Consider the following 12,932-nt stretch of genomic DNA (forward strand, 5'->3'; position numbering starts at 1 on the left):
TCAAAAACATTCAACAGCTTAAACATTTAAAAGGTACCTACTATGTGCCCAGACCCTGTGCACAGCAATATGTATACAAAGACAAAAACGAATCAACCCCTGCACTCAAAAAGCTTATCTAGGAAGCACAGCAGGTAAATAAATACCAATGATACACAATTACACCCAGAATAATCTTAAGATAAAATGGTCGTCTTTGGGAGGATCAGGGAAAGCTCTGTGCATGAGGTGGTTCCTGAGCTGGGCTTTGGAGGAAGTAATGGAGTGTATGGGGCAGCAGTGAAAGGCATGCATTCCAGTCGGAACCAAGAGAAGGTACAGAGAGGCAGGAAATGTCATGTCCTAAGTAGGGAATAGGCAGCAAGCTAGTATGATAGAAACAGAGAGTGAGAAAAGGGGAATGATGCCAAACAAGATGCCTGACTGAAGAAATTGCACTTTATTCTAGAGGCATGGAAAGAAACCGTGGCATAGACATAGGTGTAGCGTGGGTAACAAATCTGCATTCTTCTCCCTTCATTCAGCATCTTCTTTCACTTAGTGATGGCCAACTAGGTGGGGAGGCAGGTTAGACTCCTCCAACATTCAGTGTTAGGAAAGGAGGTTCCAGGCCTCGGAATCCTGCTCACACTAAGAACAGGAGAGGTGACCCGCCCTTAGCTACCAAATCTTTGTATAAATTCATGTCTTCACATCTTATGTCAAGATGAGGTAGGTGTGGCCTTTAAATTAATGAATCAAGAGCACGGGGACCATTGGGGATACATTCCAACCACCTAAGGAAGCAGCATCGTCCAAGACTTTACCTGATGGCATGCCGTAGTTGAGGATGCCGAGTGCCCAAGAACCCCTGGGTTGGTACAGACAATGAATGGTCTGGAATTCATGTCACTGTGACCATGATGTTGTGAGTGAAATAATGCTTGCGATTGAAAAGGTGCTTGTCCACTGGGATTCTGGAAGGGTTACAAAGAGGAAACACACTAAGCAGACTCCCAGAAATCCCATAATCTTGTAAACATATTTGATACAGTGTCATTCCATGGTGTCAATCACAAATAGAAATGTTTGGGCCCATTGCAGGCCCCCTGGGGCAGCAGAGCCAGCGTTTGACTCCTCTGATATAATGGATAGGTTGAGAGTCAGAAAGACCTATGTTCAGATCCTGTTTCAAAAACCTAGTAGCTTCTGACCCTGACTAATTCACTTAATCTTTTCTCAGCCTCAGTTTCCTAATCTGCATATTGGGGATCATTATAAATACAGTACTTACCTTAAATGTTTTATGTGAAGATTAAAGCAGGACATAAAGTAATTTGAAAATTTTGAGGTGTGACATATTTGTTATTTTTCATGAACAATAATAATGCTGCTGATTTAATAACCAGTATAATAATAATTGAACTTGTATCTAAGATTCTAGGGCAGCTAGGTAGTCCAGCAGATAAAGCAGTAGGCTTGGAATCAGGAAGACTCATCTTCCTGAGTTCAAATCCAGCCTCAAACTTTGACTAGCTGTGTCACCCTGGGCAAGTTACTTAACCCTGTTTGCCTCAGTTGCTCATCTGTAAAATGAACTGGAGAAGGAAATGGCAAACTACTCCAGTGTCTTTATCAAGAAAATACAAAATGGGGTCACGGAATGTTGGACGTGACTCAACAAGAACAATAACGAGAATCTAAGATTTTGGCATTTCTACTGTTAAAAAAAATTAAAGTAAACTATTGTTTGGACTACAGTAAAGATGTATCTATCCCTGGATAGAGGGGATGACTACCCTGGAGGGAAAGCTAGAAGGGAAGATTTATTGTATATCTGAGAAGGTAGAGTCTAGGGCACAGCAGGTGTTCTAGAAAGTATCCCCACTACACTCAGCAAATCTGAAAATCTGACTAGGAGAGTCACAGTTTTGTCTGCCACCATTACCAGTGCCATCTCAGAATATAGCTTTTGTTTAGTCCCTCACTGAGACACTATTTACTATATTCTGATCCATGAACAAAGGGCCTGTTACTCACTCCTGCCAGATAGCTTAGTTTTCTAGATGGGGAAAAAACCAAAAAATCCAAAGTGAACTGAATAAATCAAGGTCATACATAAAATCATGCATTCTGAGCTAGAGGGTACCTCGGACATTATTTAGTCTAACCACTTCATTCACAGAGGGGGAAACTGAAACCCTAAGGTTGCCCACAATTATGCATATAATAGTACATTGAGGACTGAATGCTGGGTCCTTATTCTGCCCAGCTACTGGATAACTCAACCAACCTAATCAATCTCCTAAGCAGTCACTCTTGCTGACCTCCCAGACATGTTCATGTATGTGTGTATGCATGCATGTATGCATGTGTGTATGTATGTATGTATGCATGCATGAATGTATGTATATATGTATGTTACTAAACTTCAGTTGCTTTCAACCTGTCAGAGGCTGGTGAACTTGAAAAATCAGATACACCCTGGTGAGATCTGGAAGAATTCAGATATTCAGATTTCCAAAGCCTCCTTGATATGTTGGACACTAAAGCATCCTAAAAAAGCCAAAGCACAGACACTTAAATCCAGAAAGAGTATGGAAGCCACCTGCTGAGAAAATTTTAAAGTACAATAATTATCTATTTTCCTTTCATCCTGATTCTTCCCAATGGTGACTTTTCCCTTCTTGGCATCTCTACCTCGTGGTGAGCGTAGATTTGAAGAAATCTCTAAGCTATTGCTCCCAATAGAGGAAAGTCTTGCCAGAGACATTTCATTTGCTTTTTTAAATGGGCATTGTAATTTGGAACGGAAAATAAAAATTAAAAATAAGTTTAATTTAATTTTTAAAATTAAGAAGATCATTGTAGTTTGTAAACGCATTGTTAAATATAACTTTGATTCTGCAGTCTGATGTTATTTTATGGGATCATAGGGTTGCAGATCTAAAGTTTAAAAGCAACTCAGAGGCCAATTCTAGCCTCCTCATTTTACAGATGAGGCAAGTGAAGCCTAGCAAAGTTAAGAGAATTGTCCAACATCATGCTGGTGATAGGCAGGATCGGAAGCCAAGTCCTCTGATTGCAAAAATGTCTGCTCTTCCTCAGACATTCTCAGTTCCATGGCTATGATGTCATAATAAAGTATACAGGCTATGATTTCTTGATCAAAATTACTTTTTCCTGGAGACTAAAACAAAAAATAATTCAAATTAACTTTTTAAAAACAAGATAGATAAAGATTTTTCAGTCTGGATATATTAAATTGTACTCTACGTTAGCCATCCAATGATACACAGAGACAACAAACCATTTATAATCTCCCCTCTGAAATCGTGCATCTTTCTCTAATAGTTAAAAGACTATAAATGTTAAGAGGTGGAAGAGTTCTTAGAGATACTCTTTTCAACTCACAAAACAAACTCAGAATAAATGATTATAACAGATACAGATTTCCCATTCAGAATGTTAGTTTCACATGAAGATTGAAAATAGGCATCAGACACTGCAGACTATTTGCTGCTGCTACTCACTGGCTGGATTTCGGGTCGTTCATCAGTCAAAGGATGTTTTCTATATTTCCCTTCCATTCTGGAACCATTAGTATCACAAACCTGGGCTCAGCAATATCTGTCATTTTGTCCGATGCCTTTTATAGTTGTGCATAAACATGGAAATACTGGCTATAATTAATGTTGTTAGCTATGATGCATAAATCTAGGACTGGATTAAGCTGAATAATAATCATTTTCCTCTGTGGACTACACCTTCAGAACGGGATGTCCCAAGTAAATTACTTACACAAGGTTAAATTCCAAATCAGTTTAACGTCATATGGAAAATATGACTGACCTCTTACAAGTCCATCTATGTAAACACAAATTATAAAAAAATAATGATAAATAATAATAATAGTTAACATTTATGTATATGTACATATATGTATATATACATATGTTTTTTTTAATGATTTATATTTGCATTTTCAATAAATCCTGTGAGGTAGGTGCTATTACTATTCCCACGTTCCAAATGAAAAAACTGAGGCAACGATGTTAATCACAGGATCCAAACTTCTATCTTTCTGACTCCAAGTCTAATACTGTCTAAACTATGAACACTACTTGACCTTATTATATATATATATGTATATATGTATATATATATATATATATATATATATATAATATAGTATTAGGCACTGGACCAGACTCAGGTAGGTCCCCTAATACTCTAGGTTCAAAAATGGAACAAAAGAGACCTTGTAATCCATCTAACAGTTAACCAAATTTGGTTCACTTAGCCATAGCAGGCAAAGGGCATTCAGAGCCAGGAAGGGATTGTTGTCCAGGTTAAACAATTGATCCATTTGAGCAGAGTGTCCTAGGGCAAGGCTCAAGATGCTGGTTGTGGTTACATGCCAAGACAGGAGCTCCATTCCTTGTGTCCTGGCTGAAGTCAAATTCATGGCCTAAGCCTTTGTCCACTGAACCAATGATATCAGGAGGATATTATCTACTTTATAAAATACCTTTTAAGAAGAACTAGCCTAACCAGTAGGGGAAGGGTAGGAGCTGTTTAGGGCACTACTCCCACCACACTCTACCCCTTAATGGTAAGTTCTTAAAGCAGTGATGCCAAATAGAAACGGAGCTGCCAGACCTTACATAAGGAACCCTGCTGGCTACATACTGACTTAGAAAACCGCGTATTAGTCTATGTTCTATTCCATTTTATTTATTTTTATTAAATATTTCCCAATTACATTTAATGTCTATGTTCTAAAAGAACTGAAATGTCTTTAGGGCTGTTACCAGACTACTCTGACCACAACATGCAAGAAGCCTGATATAGGCAGCATTAAAGGGGGAAAGCAAAAACTAAAAAACAAAAAGAAAAAACCCTAGAAAATAAAAGAAAACAAAAGAATATAATCTCCCCTTGAGAGATACACTAAATGTAGGGGAATGGAGATTAAAAATCCCAGGCATTGCCTCTTCCCTTCAGAATGACTGAAACCAGAAACTAAATAGTCAGGTCCACATGGTAGATGATGTCAAATCTTTGCAGGCCATAGTGTATCTCTTCAAGTAAAGAAGTGACCATGAGCAATCGCAGCACCAGGAACATCTTCCAGGTCATTATATGATCTAAAGGTCATCTGTAGTAAAAAATATATATATATATATGTATATATATATATATATATATGTATATATATATATATATATATCCTTTTTTATCATTTAGAGAAAAAGACCATTACCTTCTTACGGGTAGCCTGTTTAGTGCTAAGAACAATACTGAGAATTATCCTATAAGGCCATTACCCACTTAGAGTTTCATGACCTGCCAACCTTCCCCTCCCTGAGAGTCTCATGCTGTTAAGGGTATACAGTATGGGTGGGGAGTATGTTCAGTACCAAATCTTTGCCTGCTAGACTTCTCTGCTTATATGGAAGTTGCTTACACACTTTTGTTTCATCCTGATCACTAGAAAGCAAGTCACCTGCCAACAATAATACTGCTTGGTTCTCCAATCCTTCCCCAGGGAAAAATTGTCTAATTACCACTGGGTGCTACATTGGTAGCTATACAGAGGGGAAAATCGGTTCTGGATTACAGTAAGCAAGGGGCTACACTGGTCCCACTTTTGTCATTTTCTATGCTAACCCTCCTTTTGCTGACACCCTGTGCTGCTCACCGCTACCCCTGCTACTGGGCTCCGGAGAGCCATGCCCTCCACTGCCTGCTGCTGCCGGGTCCTGCTGCCTTATTCTCCACCCTTCTGAAATATGTAGCAGGTATTAGTACCCCTCCCCACCCCCCACTCCCATGCCAGAGCAGAAGTACTGACATTACTGGGCTTTGACTCTGTCTCCCTTAGGCTGGAGCCTGATTCTGCCCCACTATGATAGGACCTCATGCTGCCATCCGATGTCAGGCTGCAGGCCCGAGTGCTGCCCCACTGCTATTGCTGGGGCTGGACTCTGCCTCACTATGCCTGGCCAAGTGCTTCTATATCATTAAAAAAGATACGTTAATTCTAACACTTTCTGTACAGCATCCTTGTGAGATTATAGCTGCTCATGATGCCTCTGTACGTCAAGCACTGTGCTAATGTGCTTTACAAATATCTCATTTGATCCTCGTAACCCTGGGAAGTAGGTGTTATTATTATTCCCATTTTACAGTTGAGGAAATTGAGGCAGAGGTTAAGTGATTTGTGCAGGATCACATGGCTAGTAGGTGTCCAAGGCCCACCATTCTCTCCATTGTGCCACCTACATGTGTAGGTAGATTTATATCAATCTCCCCCATTGAATTATAAGATCATCAAGGATTAGCTAAATATAATATTTTAAGAACTATTTATCAGTATAAATCTTTGCTATTTCTTCCTGCCATCTTTAATACGGCAGTGTCCCAAAAGTCATAATGTAATTTTAAATAATTTCAAACTACACTAAGACTTTTGGGACACCCCATATGTCTTATATGAACCAGTCTAAATAAATTAAACACTTAGCATCTCAAATATTTGAAGCAGCAATTTTTGCATAGCAACATAATTAGCTCTGATTGTGCTGACTTACTGAATAACACCATTACCAAGGAAGGGTGTTTAAAAGGACAGGGACTAGACCTGAGATCTCACTGGTTTAGGGAACACCCAGGTGGTACACTCCCTCCATCAATGTAGTTCTGCATCTTTTCCACAACACTTACTTAATCTTAGAAAGTTCCCAAGAGGGTCACACATCCAGGATGAATCAGAGCTTAGACTGGAACCCAGGTTTCAACACTCTAGCCCACTATATCACATTGCCTTTCTGCACCCATGGAGAAAACACACAGTTTTGTGATTTTTGTCCAACAAGAGACACTTTTTTAACATATACTTTTTGCTCCCGAATGTCCTTTTAGGCCCGTCCCTCAGCTTTCATCTTTCTTAAAGGATTACTCCAGTCTGTCTAAATTCTAGTGACTATCATCCATGAACCTTCAAATTAGTCTTTACTCTCTATCAGTTCAGTGCTTAGAAATCCCAGGCATTGCCTTTTCCCTTCCGAAGGACTGAATCCAGAATCTAAATAATCAGGTCCACATGGTAGATGATGTCAAATCTTTACAGTGTGTCTCTTCAAGTAAAGAAGTGACCATGAAAATCATGGCACCAGGAACATCTTCCAGGTCATTAGATGACCTCAAGATCATCTGTAGTAAAAAAAAAAATCCATTTTTTATCATTTAGAGAAAAAGACCATTACCTTCTTACAGATAGCCTGTTTAGTGCTAAGGTCAATGCTGAGAATTGCCCTATAAATCCTATACTTTCTAGGTAGCGCAGCAGACAAGAGTTCTAGACTTAGAGGTAAGAAGACCTGGGTTTGAATCCTGATGCTGACACTTAGTAGCCATGTTGTTTTTACCTGTCTTTGCCTCAATTTTCTCTTAATAGCCTCTAAGCCTCCTTTCAGTTCTGAATTTGTGATCCTATGAAATCCCCTCCTTTCCCTGAAGAGCCGGAGGCCACGACTAGAATATTTCTTTTTTGTTTGTTTGTTTGTTGGAGGGCACTTGGGGTTAAGTGACTTGCCCAAGGTCACACGGCTAGTTTGTGTGTGTGTGTGTGTGTGTTAAGTGTCTGAGGCAAGATTTGAACTCAGGTCCTCCTGACTCCAGGGCCGGTGCTCTATTCACTGTGCCATGACTAGAATATTTCATATACTATCAGAATCAATTGGCATGTTAGTTTTTTTCTCTCTTTCTAAATCCTTGTAATAAGATAATGTTGTAAAAACAAATGTGAAAAACAAGATAAAAAGAAAATGATGTGTTTAAAATTATAACTAAGAATAATTGACTTCATAAAGAATATAAGCGATAGGAAAGTAATCTGGAGCTATACCCCCAACTGTACATACCCTTTGACCCAGTGAGGCAACTCCTAGGTCTGTTCTCCAAAGAGATCAAAGAGAGAGGACAGACACCCCCACAGACCGTGATGTCTATAGACGCTCTTCCTGGGAGACAGACAGGTGGCAGGTAAAGGCGCGCCCATTAGTTCAGGAAGCTGAACAAATTATGGCATATAAAGGTAATAAGATATTATTGTGCTATAAAAATTACTAAAGTGTGCAAACAAACTTATAAAGACTTAAATGAACTAATAGAAAGCGTAGTGAACAGAACCAGAGGAACAATTTATATAATAAAAACATTGTAAAGATGAAGAATTGAGAAAGACTTAAGAGCTGTGATCATTACAATGACCAACCAAGGTTCTAGAATACAGGTGATGAAACTTGCTTTTCCCAATCTCGCCAAGAGGTCATGAACTCAAGGTGCCGAATGAGGCTGGTACCTTCAAATCCCCAACATGAGGGGTTTGGGGTTTTTGCTTAATGCTATATATTTGATAAATGGGTTTTACTTTTCTTTCTCTCAGTTCTGGGAAGAGGAAGAGTAGAGTAAGATTTAAGGTTACTAAAATGAAAGAAAAAAAGTCAGGCGCCAATAAGTAGCCTGAGACCACAGGGTCTGAAGACCTTAGCCCATTCTTTTCTTTTTACTTGTTGTCATGGTTTGTCCTGGGTTGGCTGCTCTGGACCTGCCAGTCTTCTCAATAAAAGACCTAGACAATTCTATTTGGGGTTTTAATTTCAGGTGTCACCCCCACTCCCCCTCCTGCCAACAAGTGCAACAGTCACCATAATCATTATCATTTTCCCAAGGACTGAACTGATGATGAGTAAAGACTAGTTTGAAGGTTCTTAGATGATAGCCACTACAATCTAGACAGACTGAAGTGATCCTTCAAGAGTGAAAGCTGAGGGAGGGGCCTAAAAGGGGCAATGGGGAGCAAAAACTACATGAAATCCTCCTTTTAGCTGTATGTGTGTGTGTGAGTGTGAATGAGTGAGAGAGAGAGAGAGAGAGAGAGAGAGAGAGAGAGAGAGAGAGAGAGAGAGAGAGAGAGAGAGAGAGAAACACTAGCAACCTTCATTGGAGAGGATGCCAGAAGAGGTGTCTTTAGGATTTTAGTGAGCTCCAGAGAAAGAATCTGAGGGGGAGATCTAGGCTAGTGTAACTGTAAGGCATCATTTCTTTCTCACTTGGAAACTCATTTATAGAAAAGAGCTGGAAAAGAACATTTGTGTGAAAAACAAAAACAGCTTAAGAAGAAACACAGATAATTCTCAAGACTTGAGAGAAAACAGACCCTCCGATAAAAGTGTTAAGAGGATCTGAATAAAAACATCCCAAGAGGAAAGATATTGACTGATATTAAGGATGGTTGCAGGGCTTTATTTCCCAGAAGCTAATTTGAATAAGATTGCTCTGAGGACATTAGAGTCATTAGGGGACATTAGAGAAAAGATGAATCAAAGAACTGTTTGTTTAAAACTTGATAAATGTATATGGACTATCTTTGACAAAACTGACAGAAAAGAAGGTTTTGTTTTGCTTTTTTCTCACTCTGAAATATAAAGGTGTATCTGATTTTGGGCAAGAAGACTGGTGAGAAGGCCTGCCTTGTGAAGCCAGTAGAGAAGACTCAGAGAAGTCACTGAAAAAAATTAATGCTGCTTATAGAAGACAGAACCCAGAAACTGGTGGAGATGAGACATCAGAAAAGAAGTTGAAGAAGACACGATAAGAGAGAAGACCTGATAGCTGCTTCTTGGGAACAAGCAGACCATTCTTTTGAGGAAGGATATGACCTGACTGGAGAAAAAACTTTGATATTGGAAGTTTATTGGAGAAGGCAACATCTTGAGCCCTAAGATAAGAGCTGATTGGGTATGGACCCCTCACCTTGCTGTCTTACAAGGTCTACTGTTTAGAGAGGGGAAGCCCTGTCTTCCTTTCCCCTCCCACCCCAACGGAAAGTTGACTATGGTGTCCATTCTTTCCCTCTATAGCTCAAAAGGGGAAATTTCCCTCAAAGCCTATAGAAAGTAAATATGAATAGTTTTACAGATTCCAGTATTGAAAGGAACTGTTTCTCACTGAAAGAGTCTCCACTAAAACTAATTGCTTAAGGAAAGGCAGGCTCTATACTTGATGAAGAGATTTTACCTGATTGGAAGAAAGTATTGATACTGGTAATTGACTAGAAAAGTCTTATAGCTCCAGGATAAAAAACTGGTTGAGAAAAGGATGCCTTCCCATGTGCAGTTAGGAAAGGGGAAATTTCCTCCTCCTTTCCTCTATATTGCCACCCTCAAGGCTTGACTGTGCTGTCCTTTCTTTCCCTCTATAGTTCCAGAAGAGAAATGCCTTCAAAACTGCTTGCTAAAGGTAAGTAAATCTGAATGGTTTTGCAGATTCCAGGACTGTTAGGGAATTGTTTTCATTAAAAGAACATCCGCTGATACTACCTACTTTGAGGCAGGCAGGCTCTTTACTTTATGAAGGGATCTGACCTAATTAGAGTAAAACATTGATATTGCAAGTGGATTGGAAAAAGCAACATCTTATGCTCTGGTTGGGAAAAGGAAACCTTGCTCTCCAGCACCATCTACATTAAAAATGGGCAGCCGCCCTCCGCAGGGTTGACAATATTCCCCTTTATTTTCCTCAAGAGGGGAAACTCATTTTGCAGATTCCACGTTTGACGGGAATGCTTTTCACTGAAAGAATGCTAGTTAAAACCAACTACATAAGGATGGCTGATTCTTTATTTGAGGAAGAGATCTGACCTGATCTGAGCAAAACTTTGATGCTATTTGATTGGAGAAGGCAACATCCTATGCTCTAGGATGAGCTGGTTTCGTTGCTTTCTAGCAATAAAAAGTGGGGACCACCCACCCCCAGAGGCTTGACCGTGTTGTCATTTACTGTATTTCCCTCTCTAACTTAAAAGGGAAAATTCCCCTCACTCTCTCAAGAGGAGAAATTCCCCTCAAAGCCTAGAGGACTCAATGCTGAATAGCTTTGCATATTCCAGGATTGCAGGGAACTGCCTTTCACTGAAAGAGTATTAGCTAAAACCAAATGCTTAGAGATTGTCAAGTTCTTGCTTTGATGAAGAATTTTTGTCATGATTGAAGCAAAATTGAGTGCTGATAGTTGACTGAAGAAGGCAACATCCTGTCCTCTAGGATGAGAGCTGGTTGGGAAAAGGAAGCTTTGCTTCTAGCACCACCTACAGTTAAGAGAGGGGAAATTCTGCTCCTCCTTCTCCTGTTCTTTATTTCCCCTTCTCTCTATAGCTCAGGAGGGAATATCCCCTCAAACACTATAAGAAGCAAATCTGAGTAAGTTTGCAGATGCCGATACTGAAGGGATACTAGCTGCTGAGGGACAGGCAGGCTCTGTCTGCCTGGATGATCGGATCTGACCTGATTGAAACATACCTGATGCTGGCATTTGATTGGACAAGGGAGCATCCTATACTCTAGGAATAAAAGCTGTTTAGGAAGAGGTAGATTGGCTTCCTAGCACCATCTACAATTAAGAGAGCAGAAACTCCACCCTCTCCCCCTGAGGCTTGACTGGGTTGCCCTTTATTTTCTTCTGTAGCTTAAGAGGGAAAATCCCTTCAAAGCTGAAGGATTCCCATAGGGAAGCAACTTAAATCCAATTTACCTGCATTATCAGACATCACCCAGGTGATGTCATGGGACCTCTTAGGACAACAAGAAATCTGCATAGTCTTGCAGGTTCCAGGATTAAAAAGAACTGCTTTTCACTAAGAGAATGTCATAACCACAGTTAGAGGAGGAAATTGCTTTGGGAAGATTTTAAGATAGATCCCAGGTTTACAACGGCTTCATAGGCCTGAGACTGTTAGAGATGTGACTTTGGCCATGTGAAGAACAGAGAAGCTGGGAAAGTCAGCAAGTGGCAAGTGACACAGACTGTTTACAGTTAGTCTGTAGGTTTTTTAATTAAGTACTTACCATGCAGGCTTGCAGGACAGTCATCAGTTGGCCCAGAACCATGGGTTTCCTAATACATTTCTCTCAACCTCTTTTCCCTTTGGGTAGAACACCAGCAGGTGAGGGTGTGATAACCTATGTGCACAAAGGGGAAGAAAGAATGTAATGGGATACTATTGTGCAATAAGTAATGATGAACAGGCACGTTTCATAAAAACCTGGAAAGACTTATACAAATGGATGCAAAGTGAAATGAGGAGAACCAGGAGAACACTATACAAGTATCAGCAACCTCACAGGATGGCCAACCATGAATGACACAGCTTTTCTCAGCAACACAATGATCTGAGACAAGTACAAAGGACTCAGGAAGGAAAATGCTGCCCATCCACAGATGAAGAACTGATGGGCTCTGAATGCAGATCCAAGCATATTTTTTCACTTACTTTCATAAGAGGGGAGAAAAATTTGGAAGTCAAAATCTTGTAAAAATGAATGCTGGGGTGGCTAGGTTGCGCAGTGAGTAGAGCACTGGCCCTGGAGTCAGGAGGACCGAGTTCAAATCCAACTTCAGACACTTAACACTTGCTGGCTGTGTGACCTAGGACAAGTCACTTAGCCCCATTTGCCCTGCCTTCCCCCCTCCAGAAAAAAAAAGAATGCTAAAAATCTTCTTGAAATGTAATGGGGGGAGGAGAAAAATACTACATAAAGTAAATGTTAAAAAAATAAATAATAATAAAGAACATTGTGACCAAATTCAGAGCTTCCAGGTCAAAGCAAAAACATTGCAAGCAGCCAGAAAAAAAGAATTCAAGTACAAAAGAGGCACAGTAAGAATATACCCATGATTGGGCAGCCACGACTATAAAGGATTGGAGAGTTTGAAATATGATATTCCCAAAGAATAAGAGGAATGTAGGTAAGAATAACATAGTTTAAGAGAGGGAGTAGTTGTAAGCAAAACAATCTCTAACTAAGGATGTACAAAAAAATATTTGTAGCAGGTGTATGTGGGGGGGGGGGAGGTAGCAAAGATTTGGAAACAGAGGAAGTGTCCAT

The sequence above is a fragment of the Petaurus breviceps genome, unplaced genomic scaffold, assembly GCF_028583685.1.
Source record: "Petaurus breviceps papuanus isolate PSGF00001 unplaced genomic scaffold, PetGlider_PUasm1.0 129, whole genome shotgun sequence".
Taxonomy (NCBI): Eukaryota; Metazoa; Chordata; class Mammalia; order Diprotodontia; family Petauridae; genus Petaurus; species Petaurus breviceps.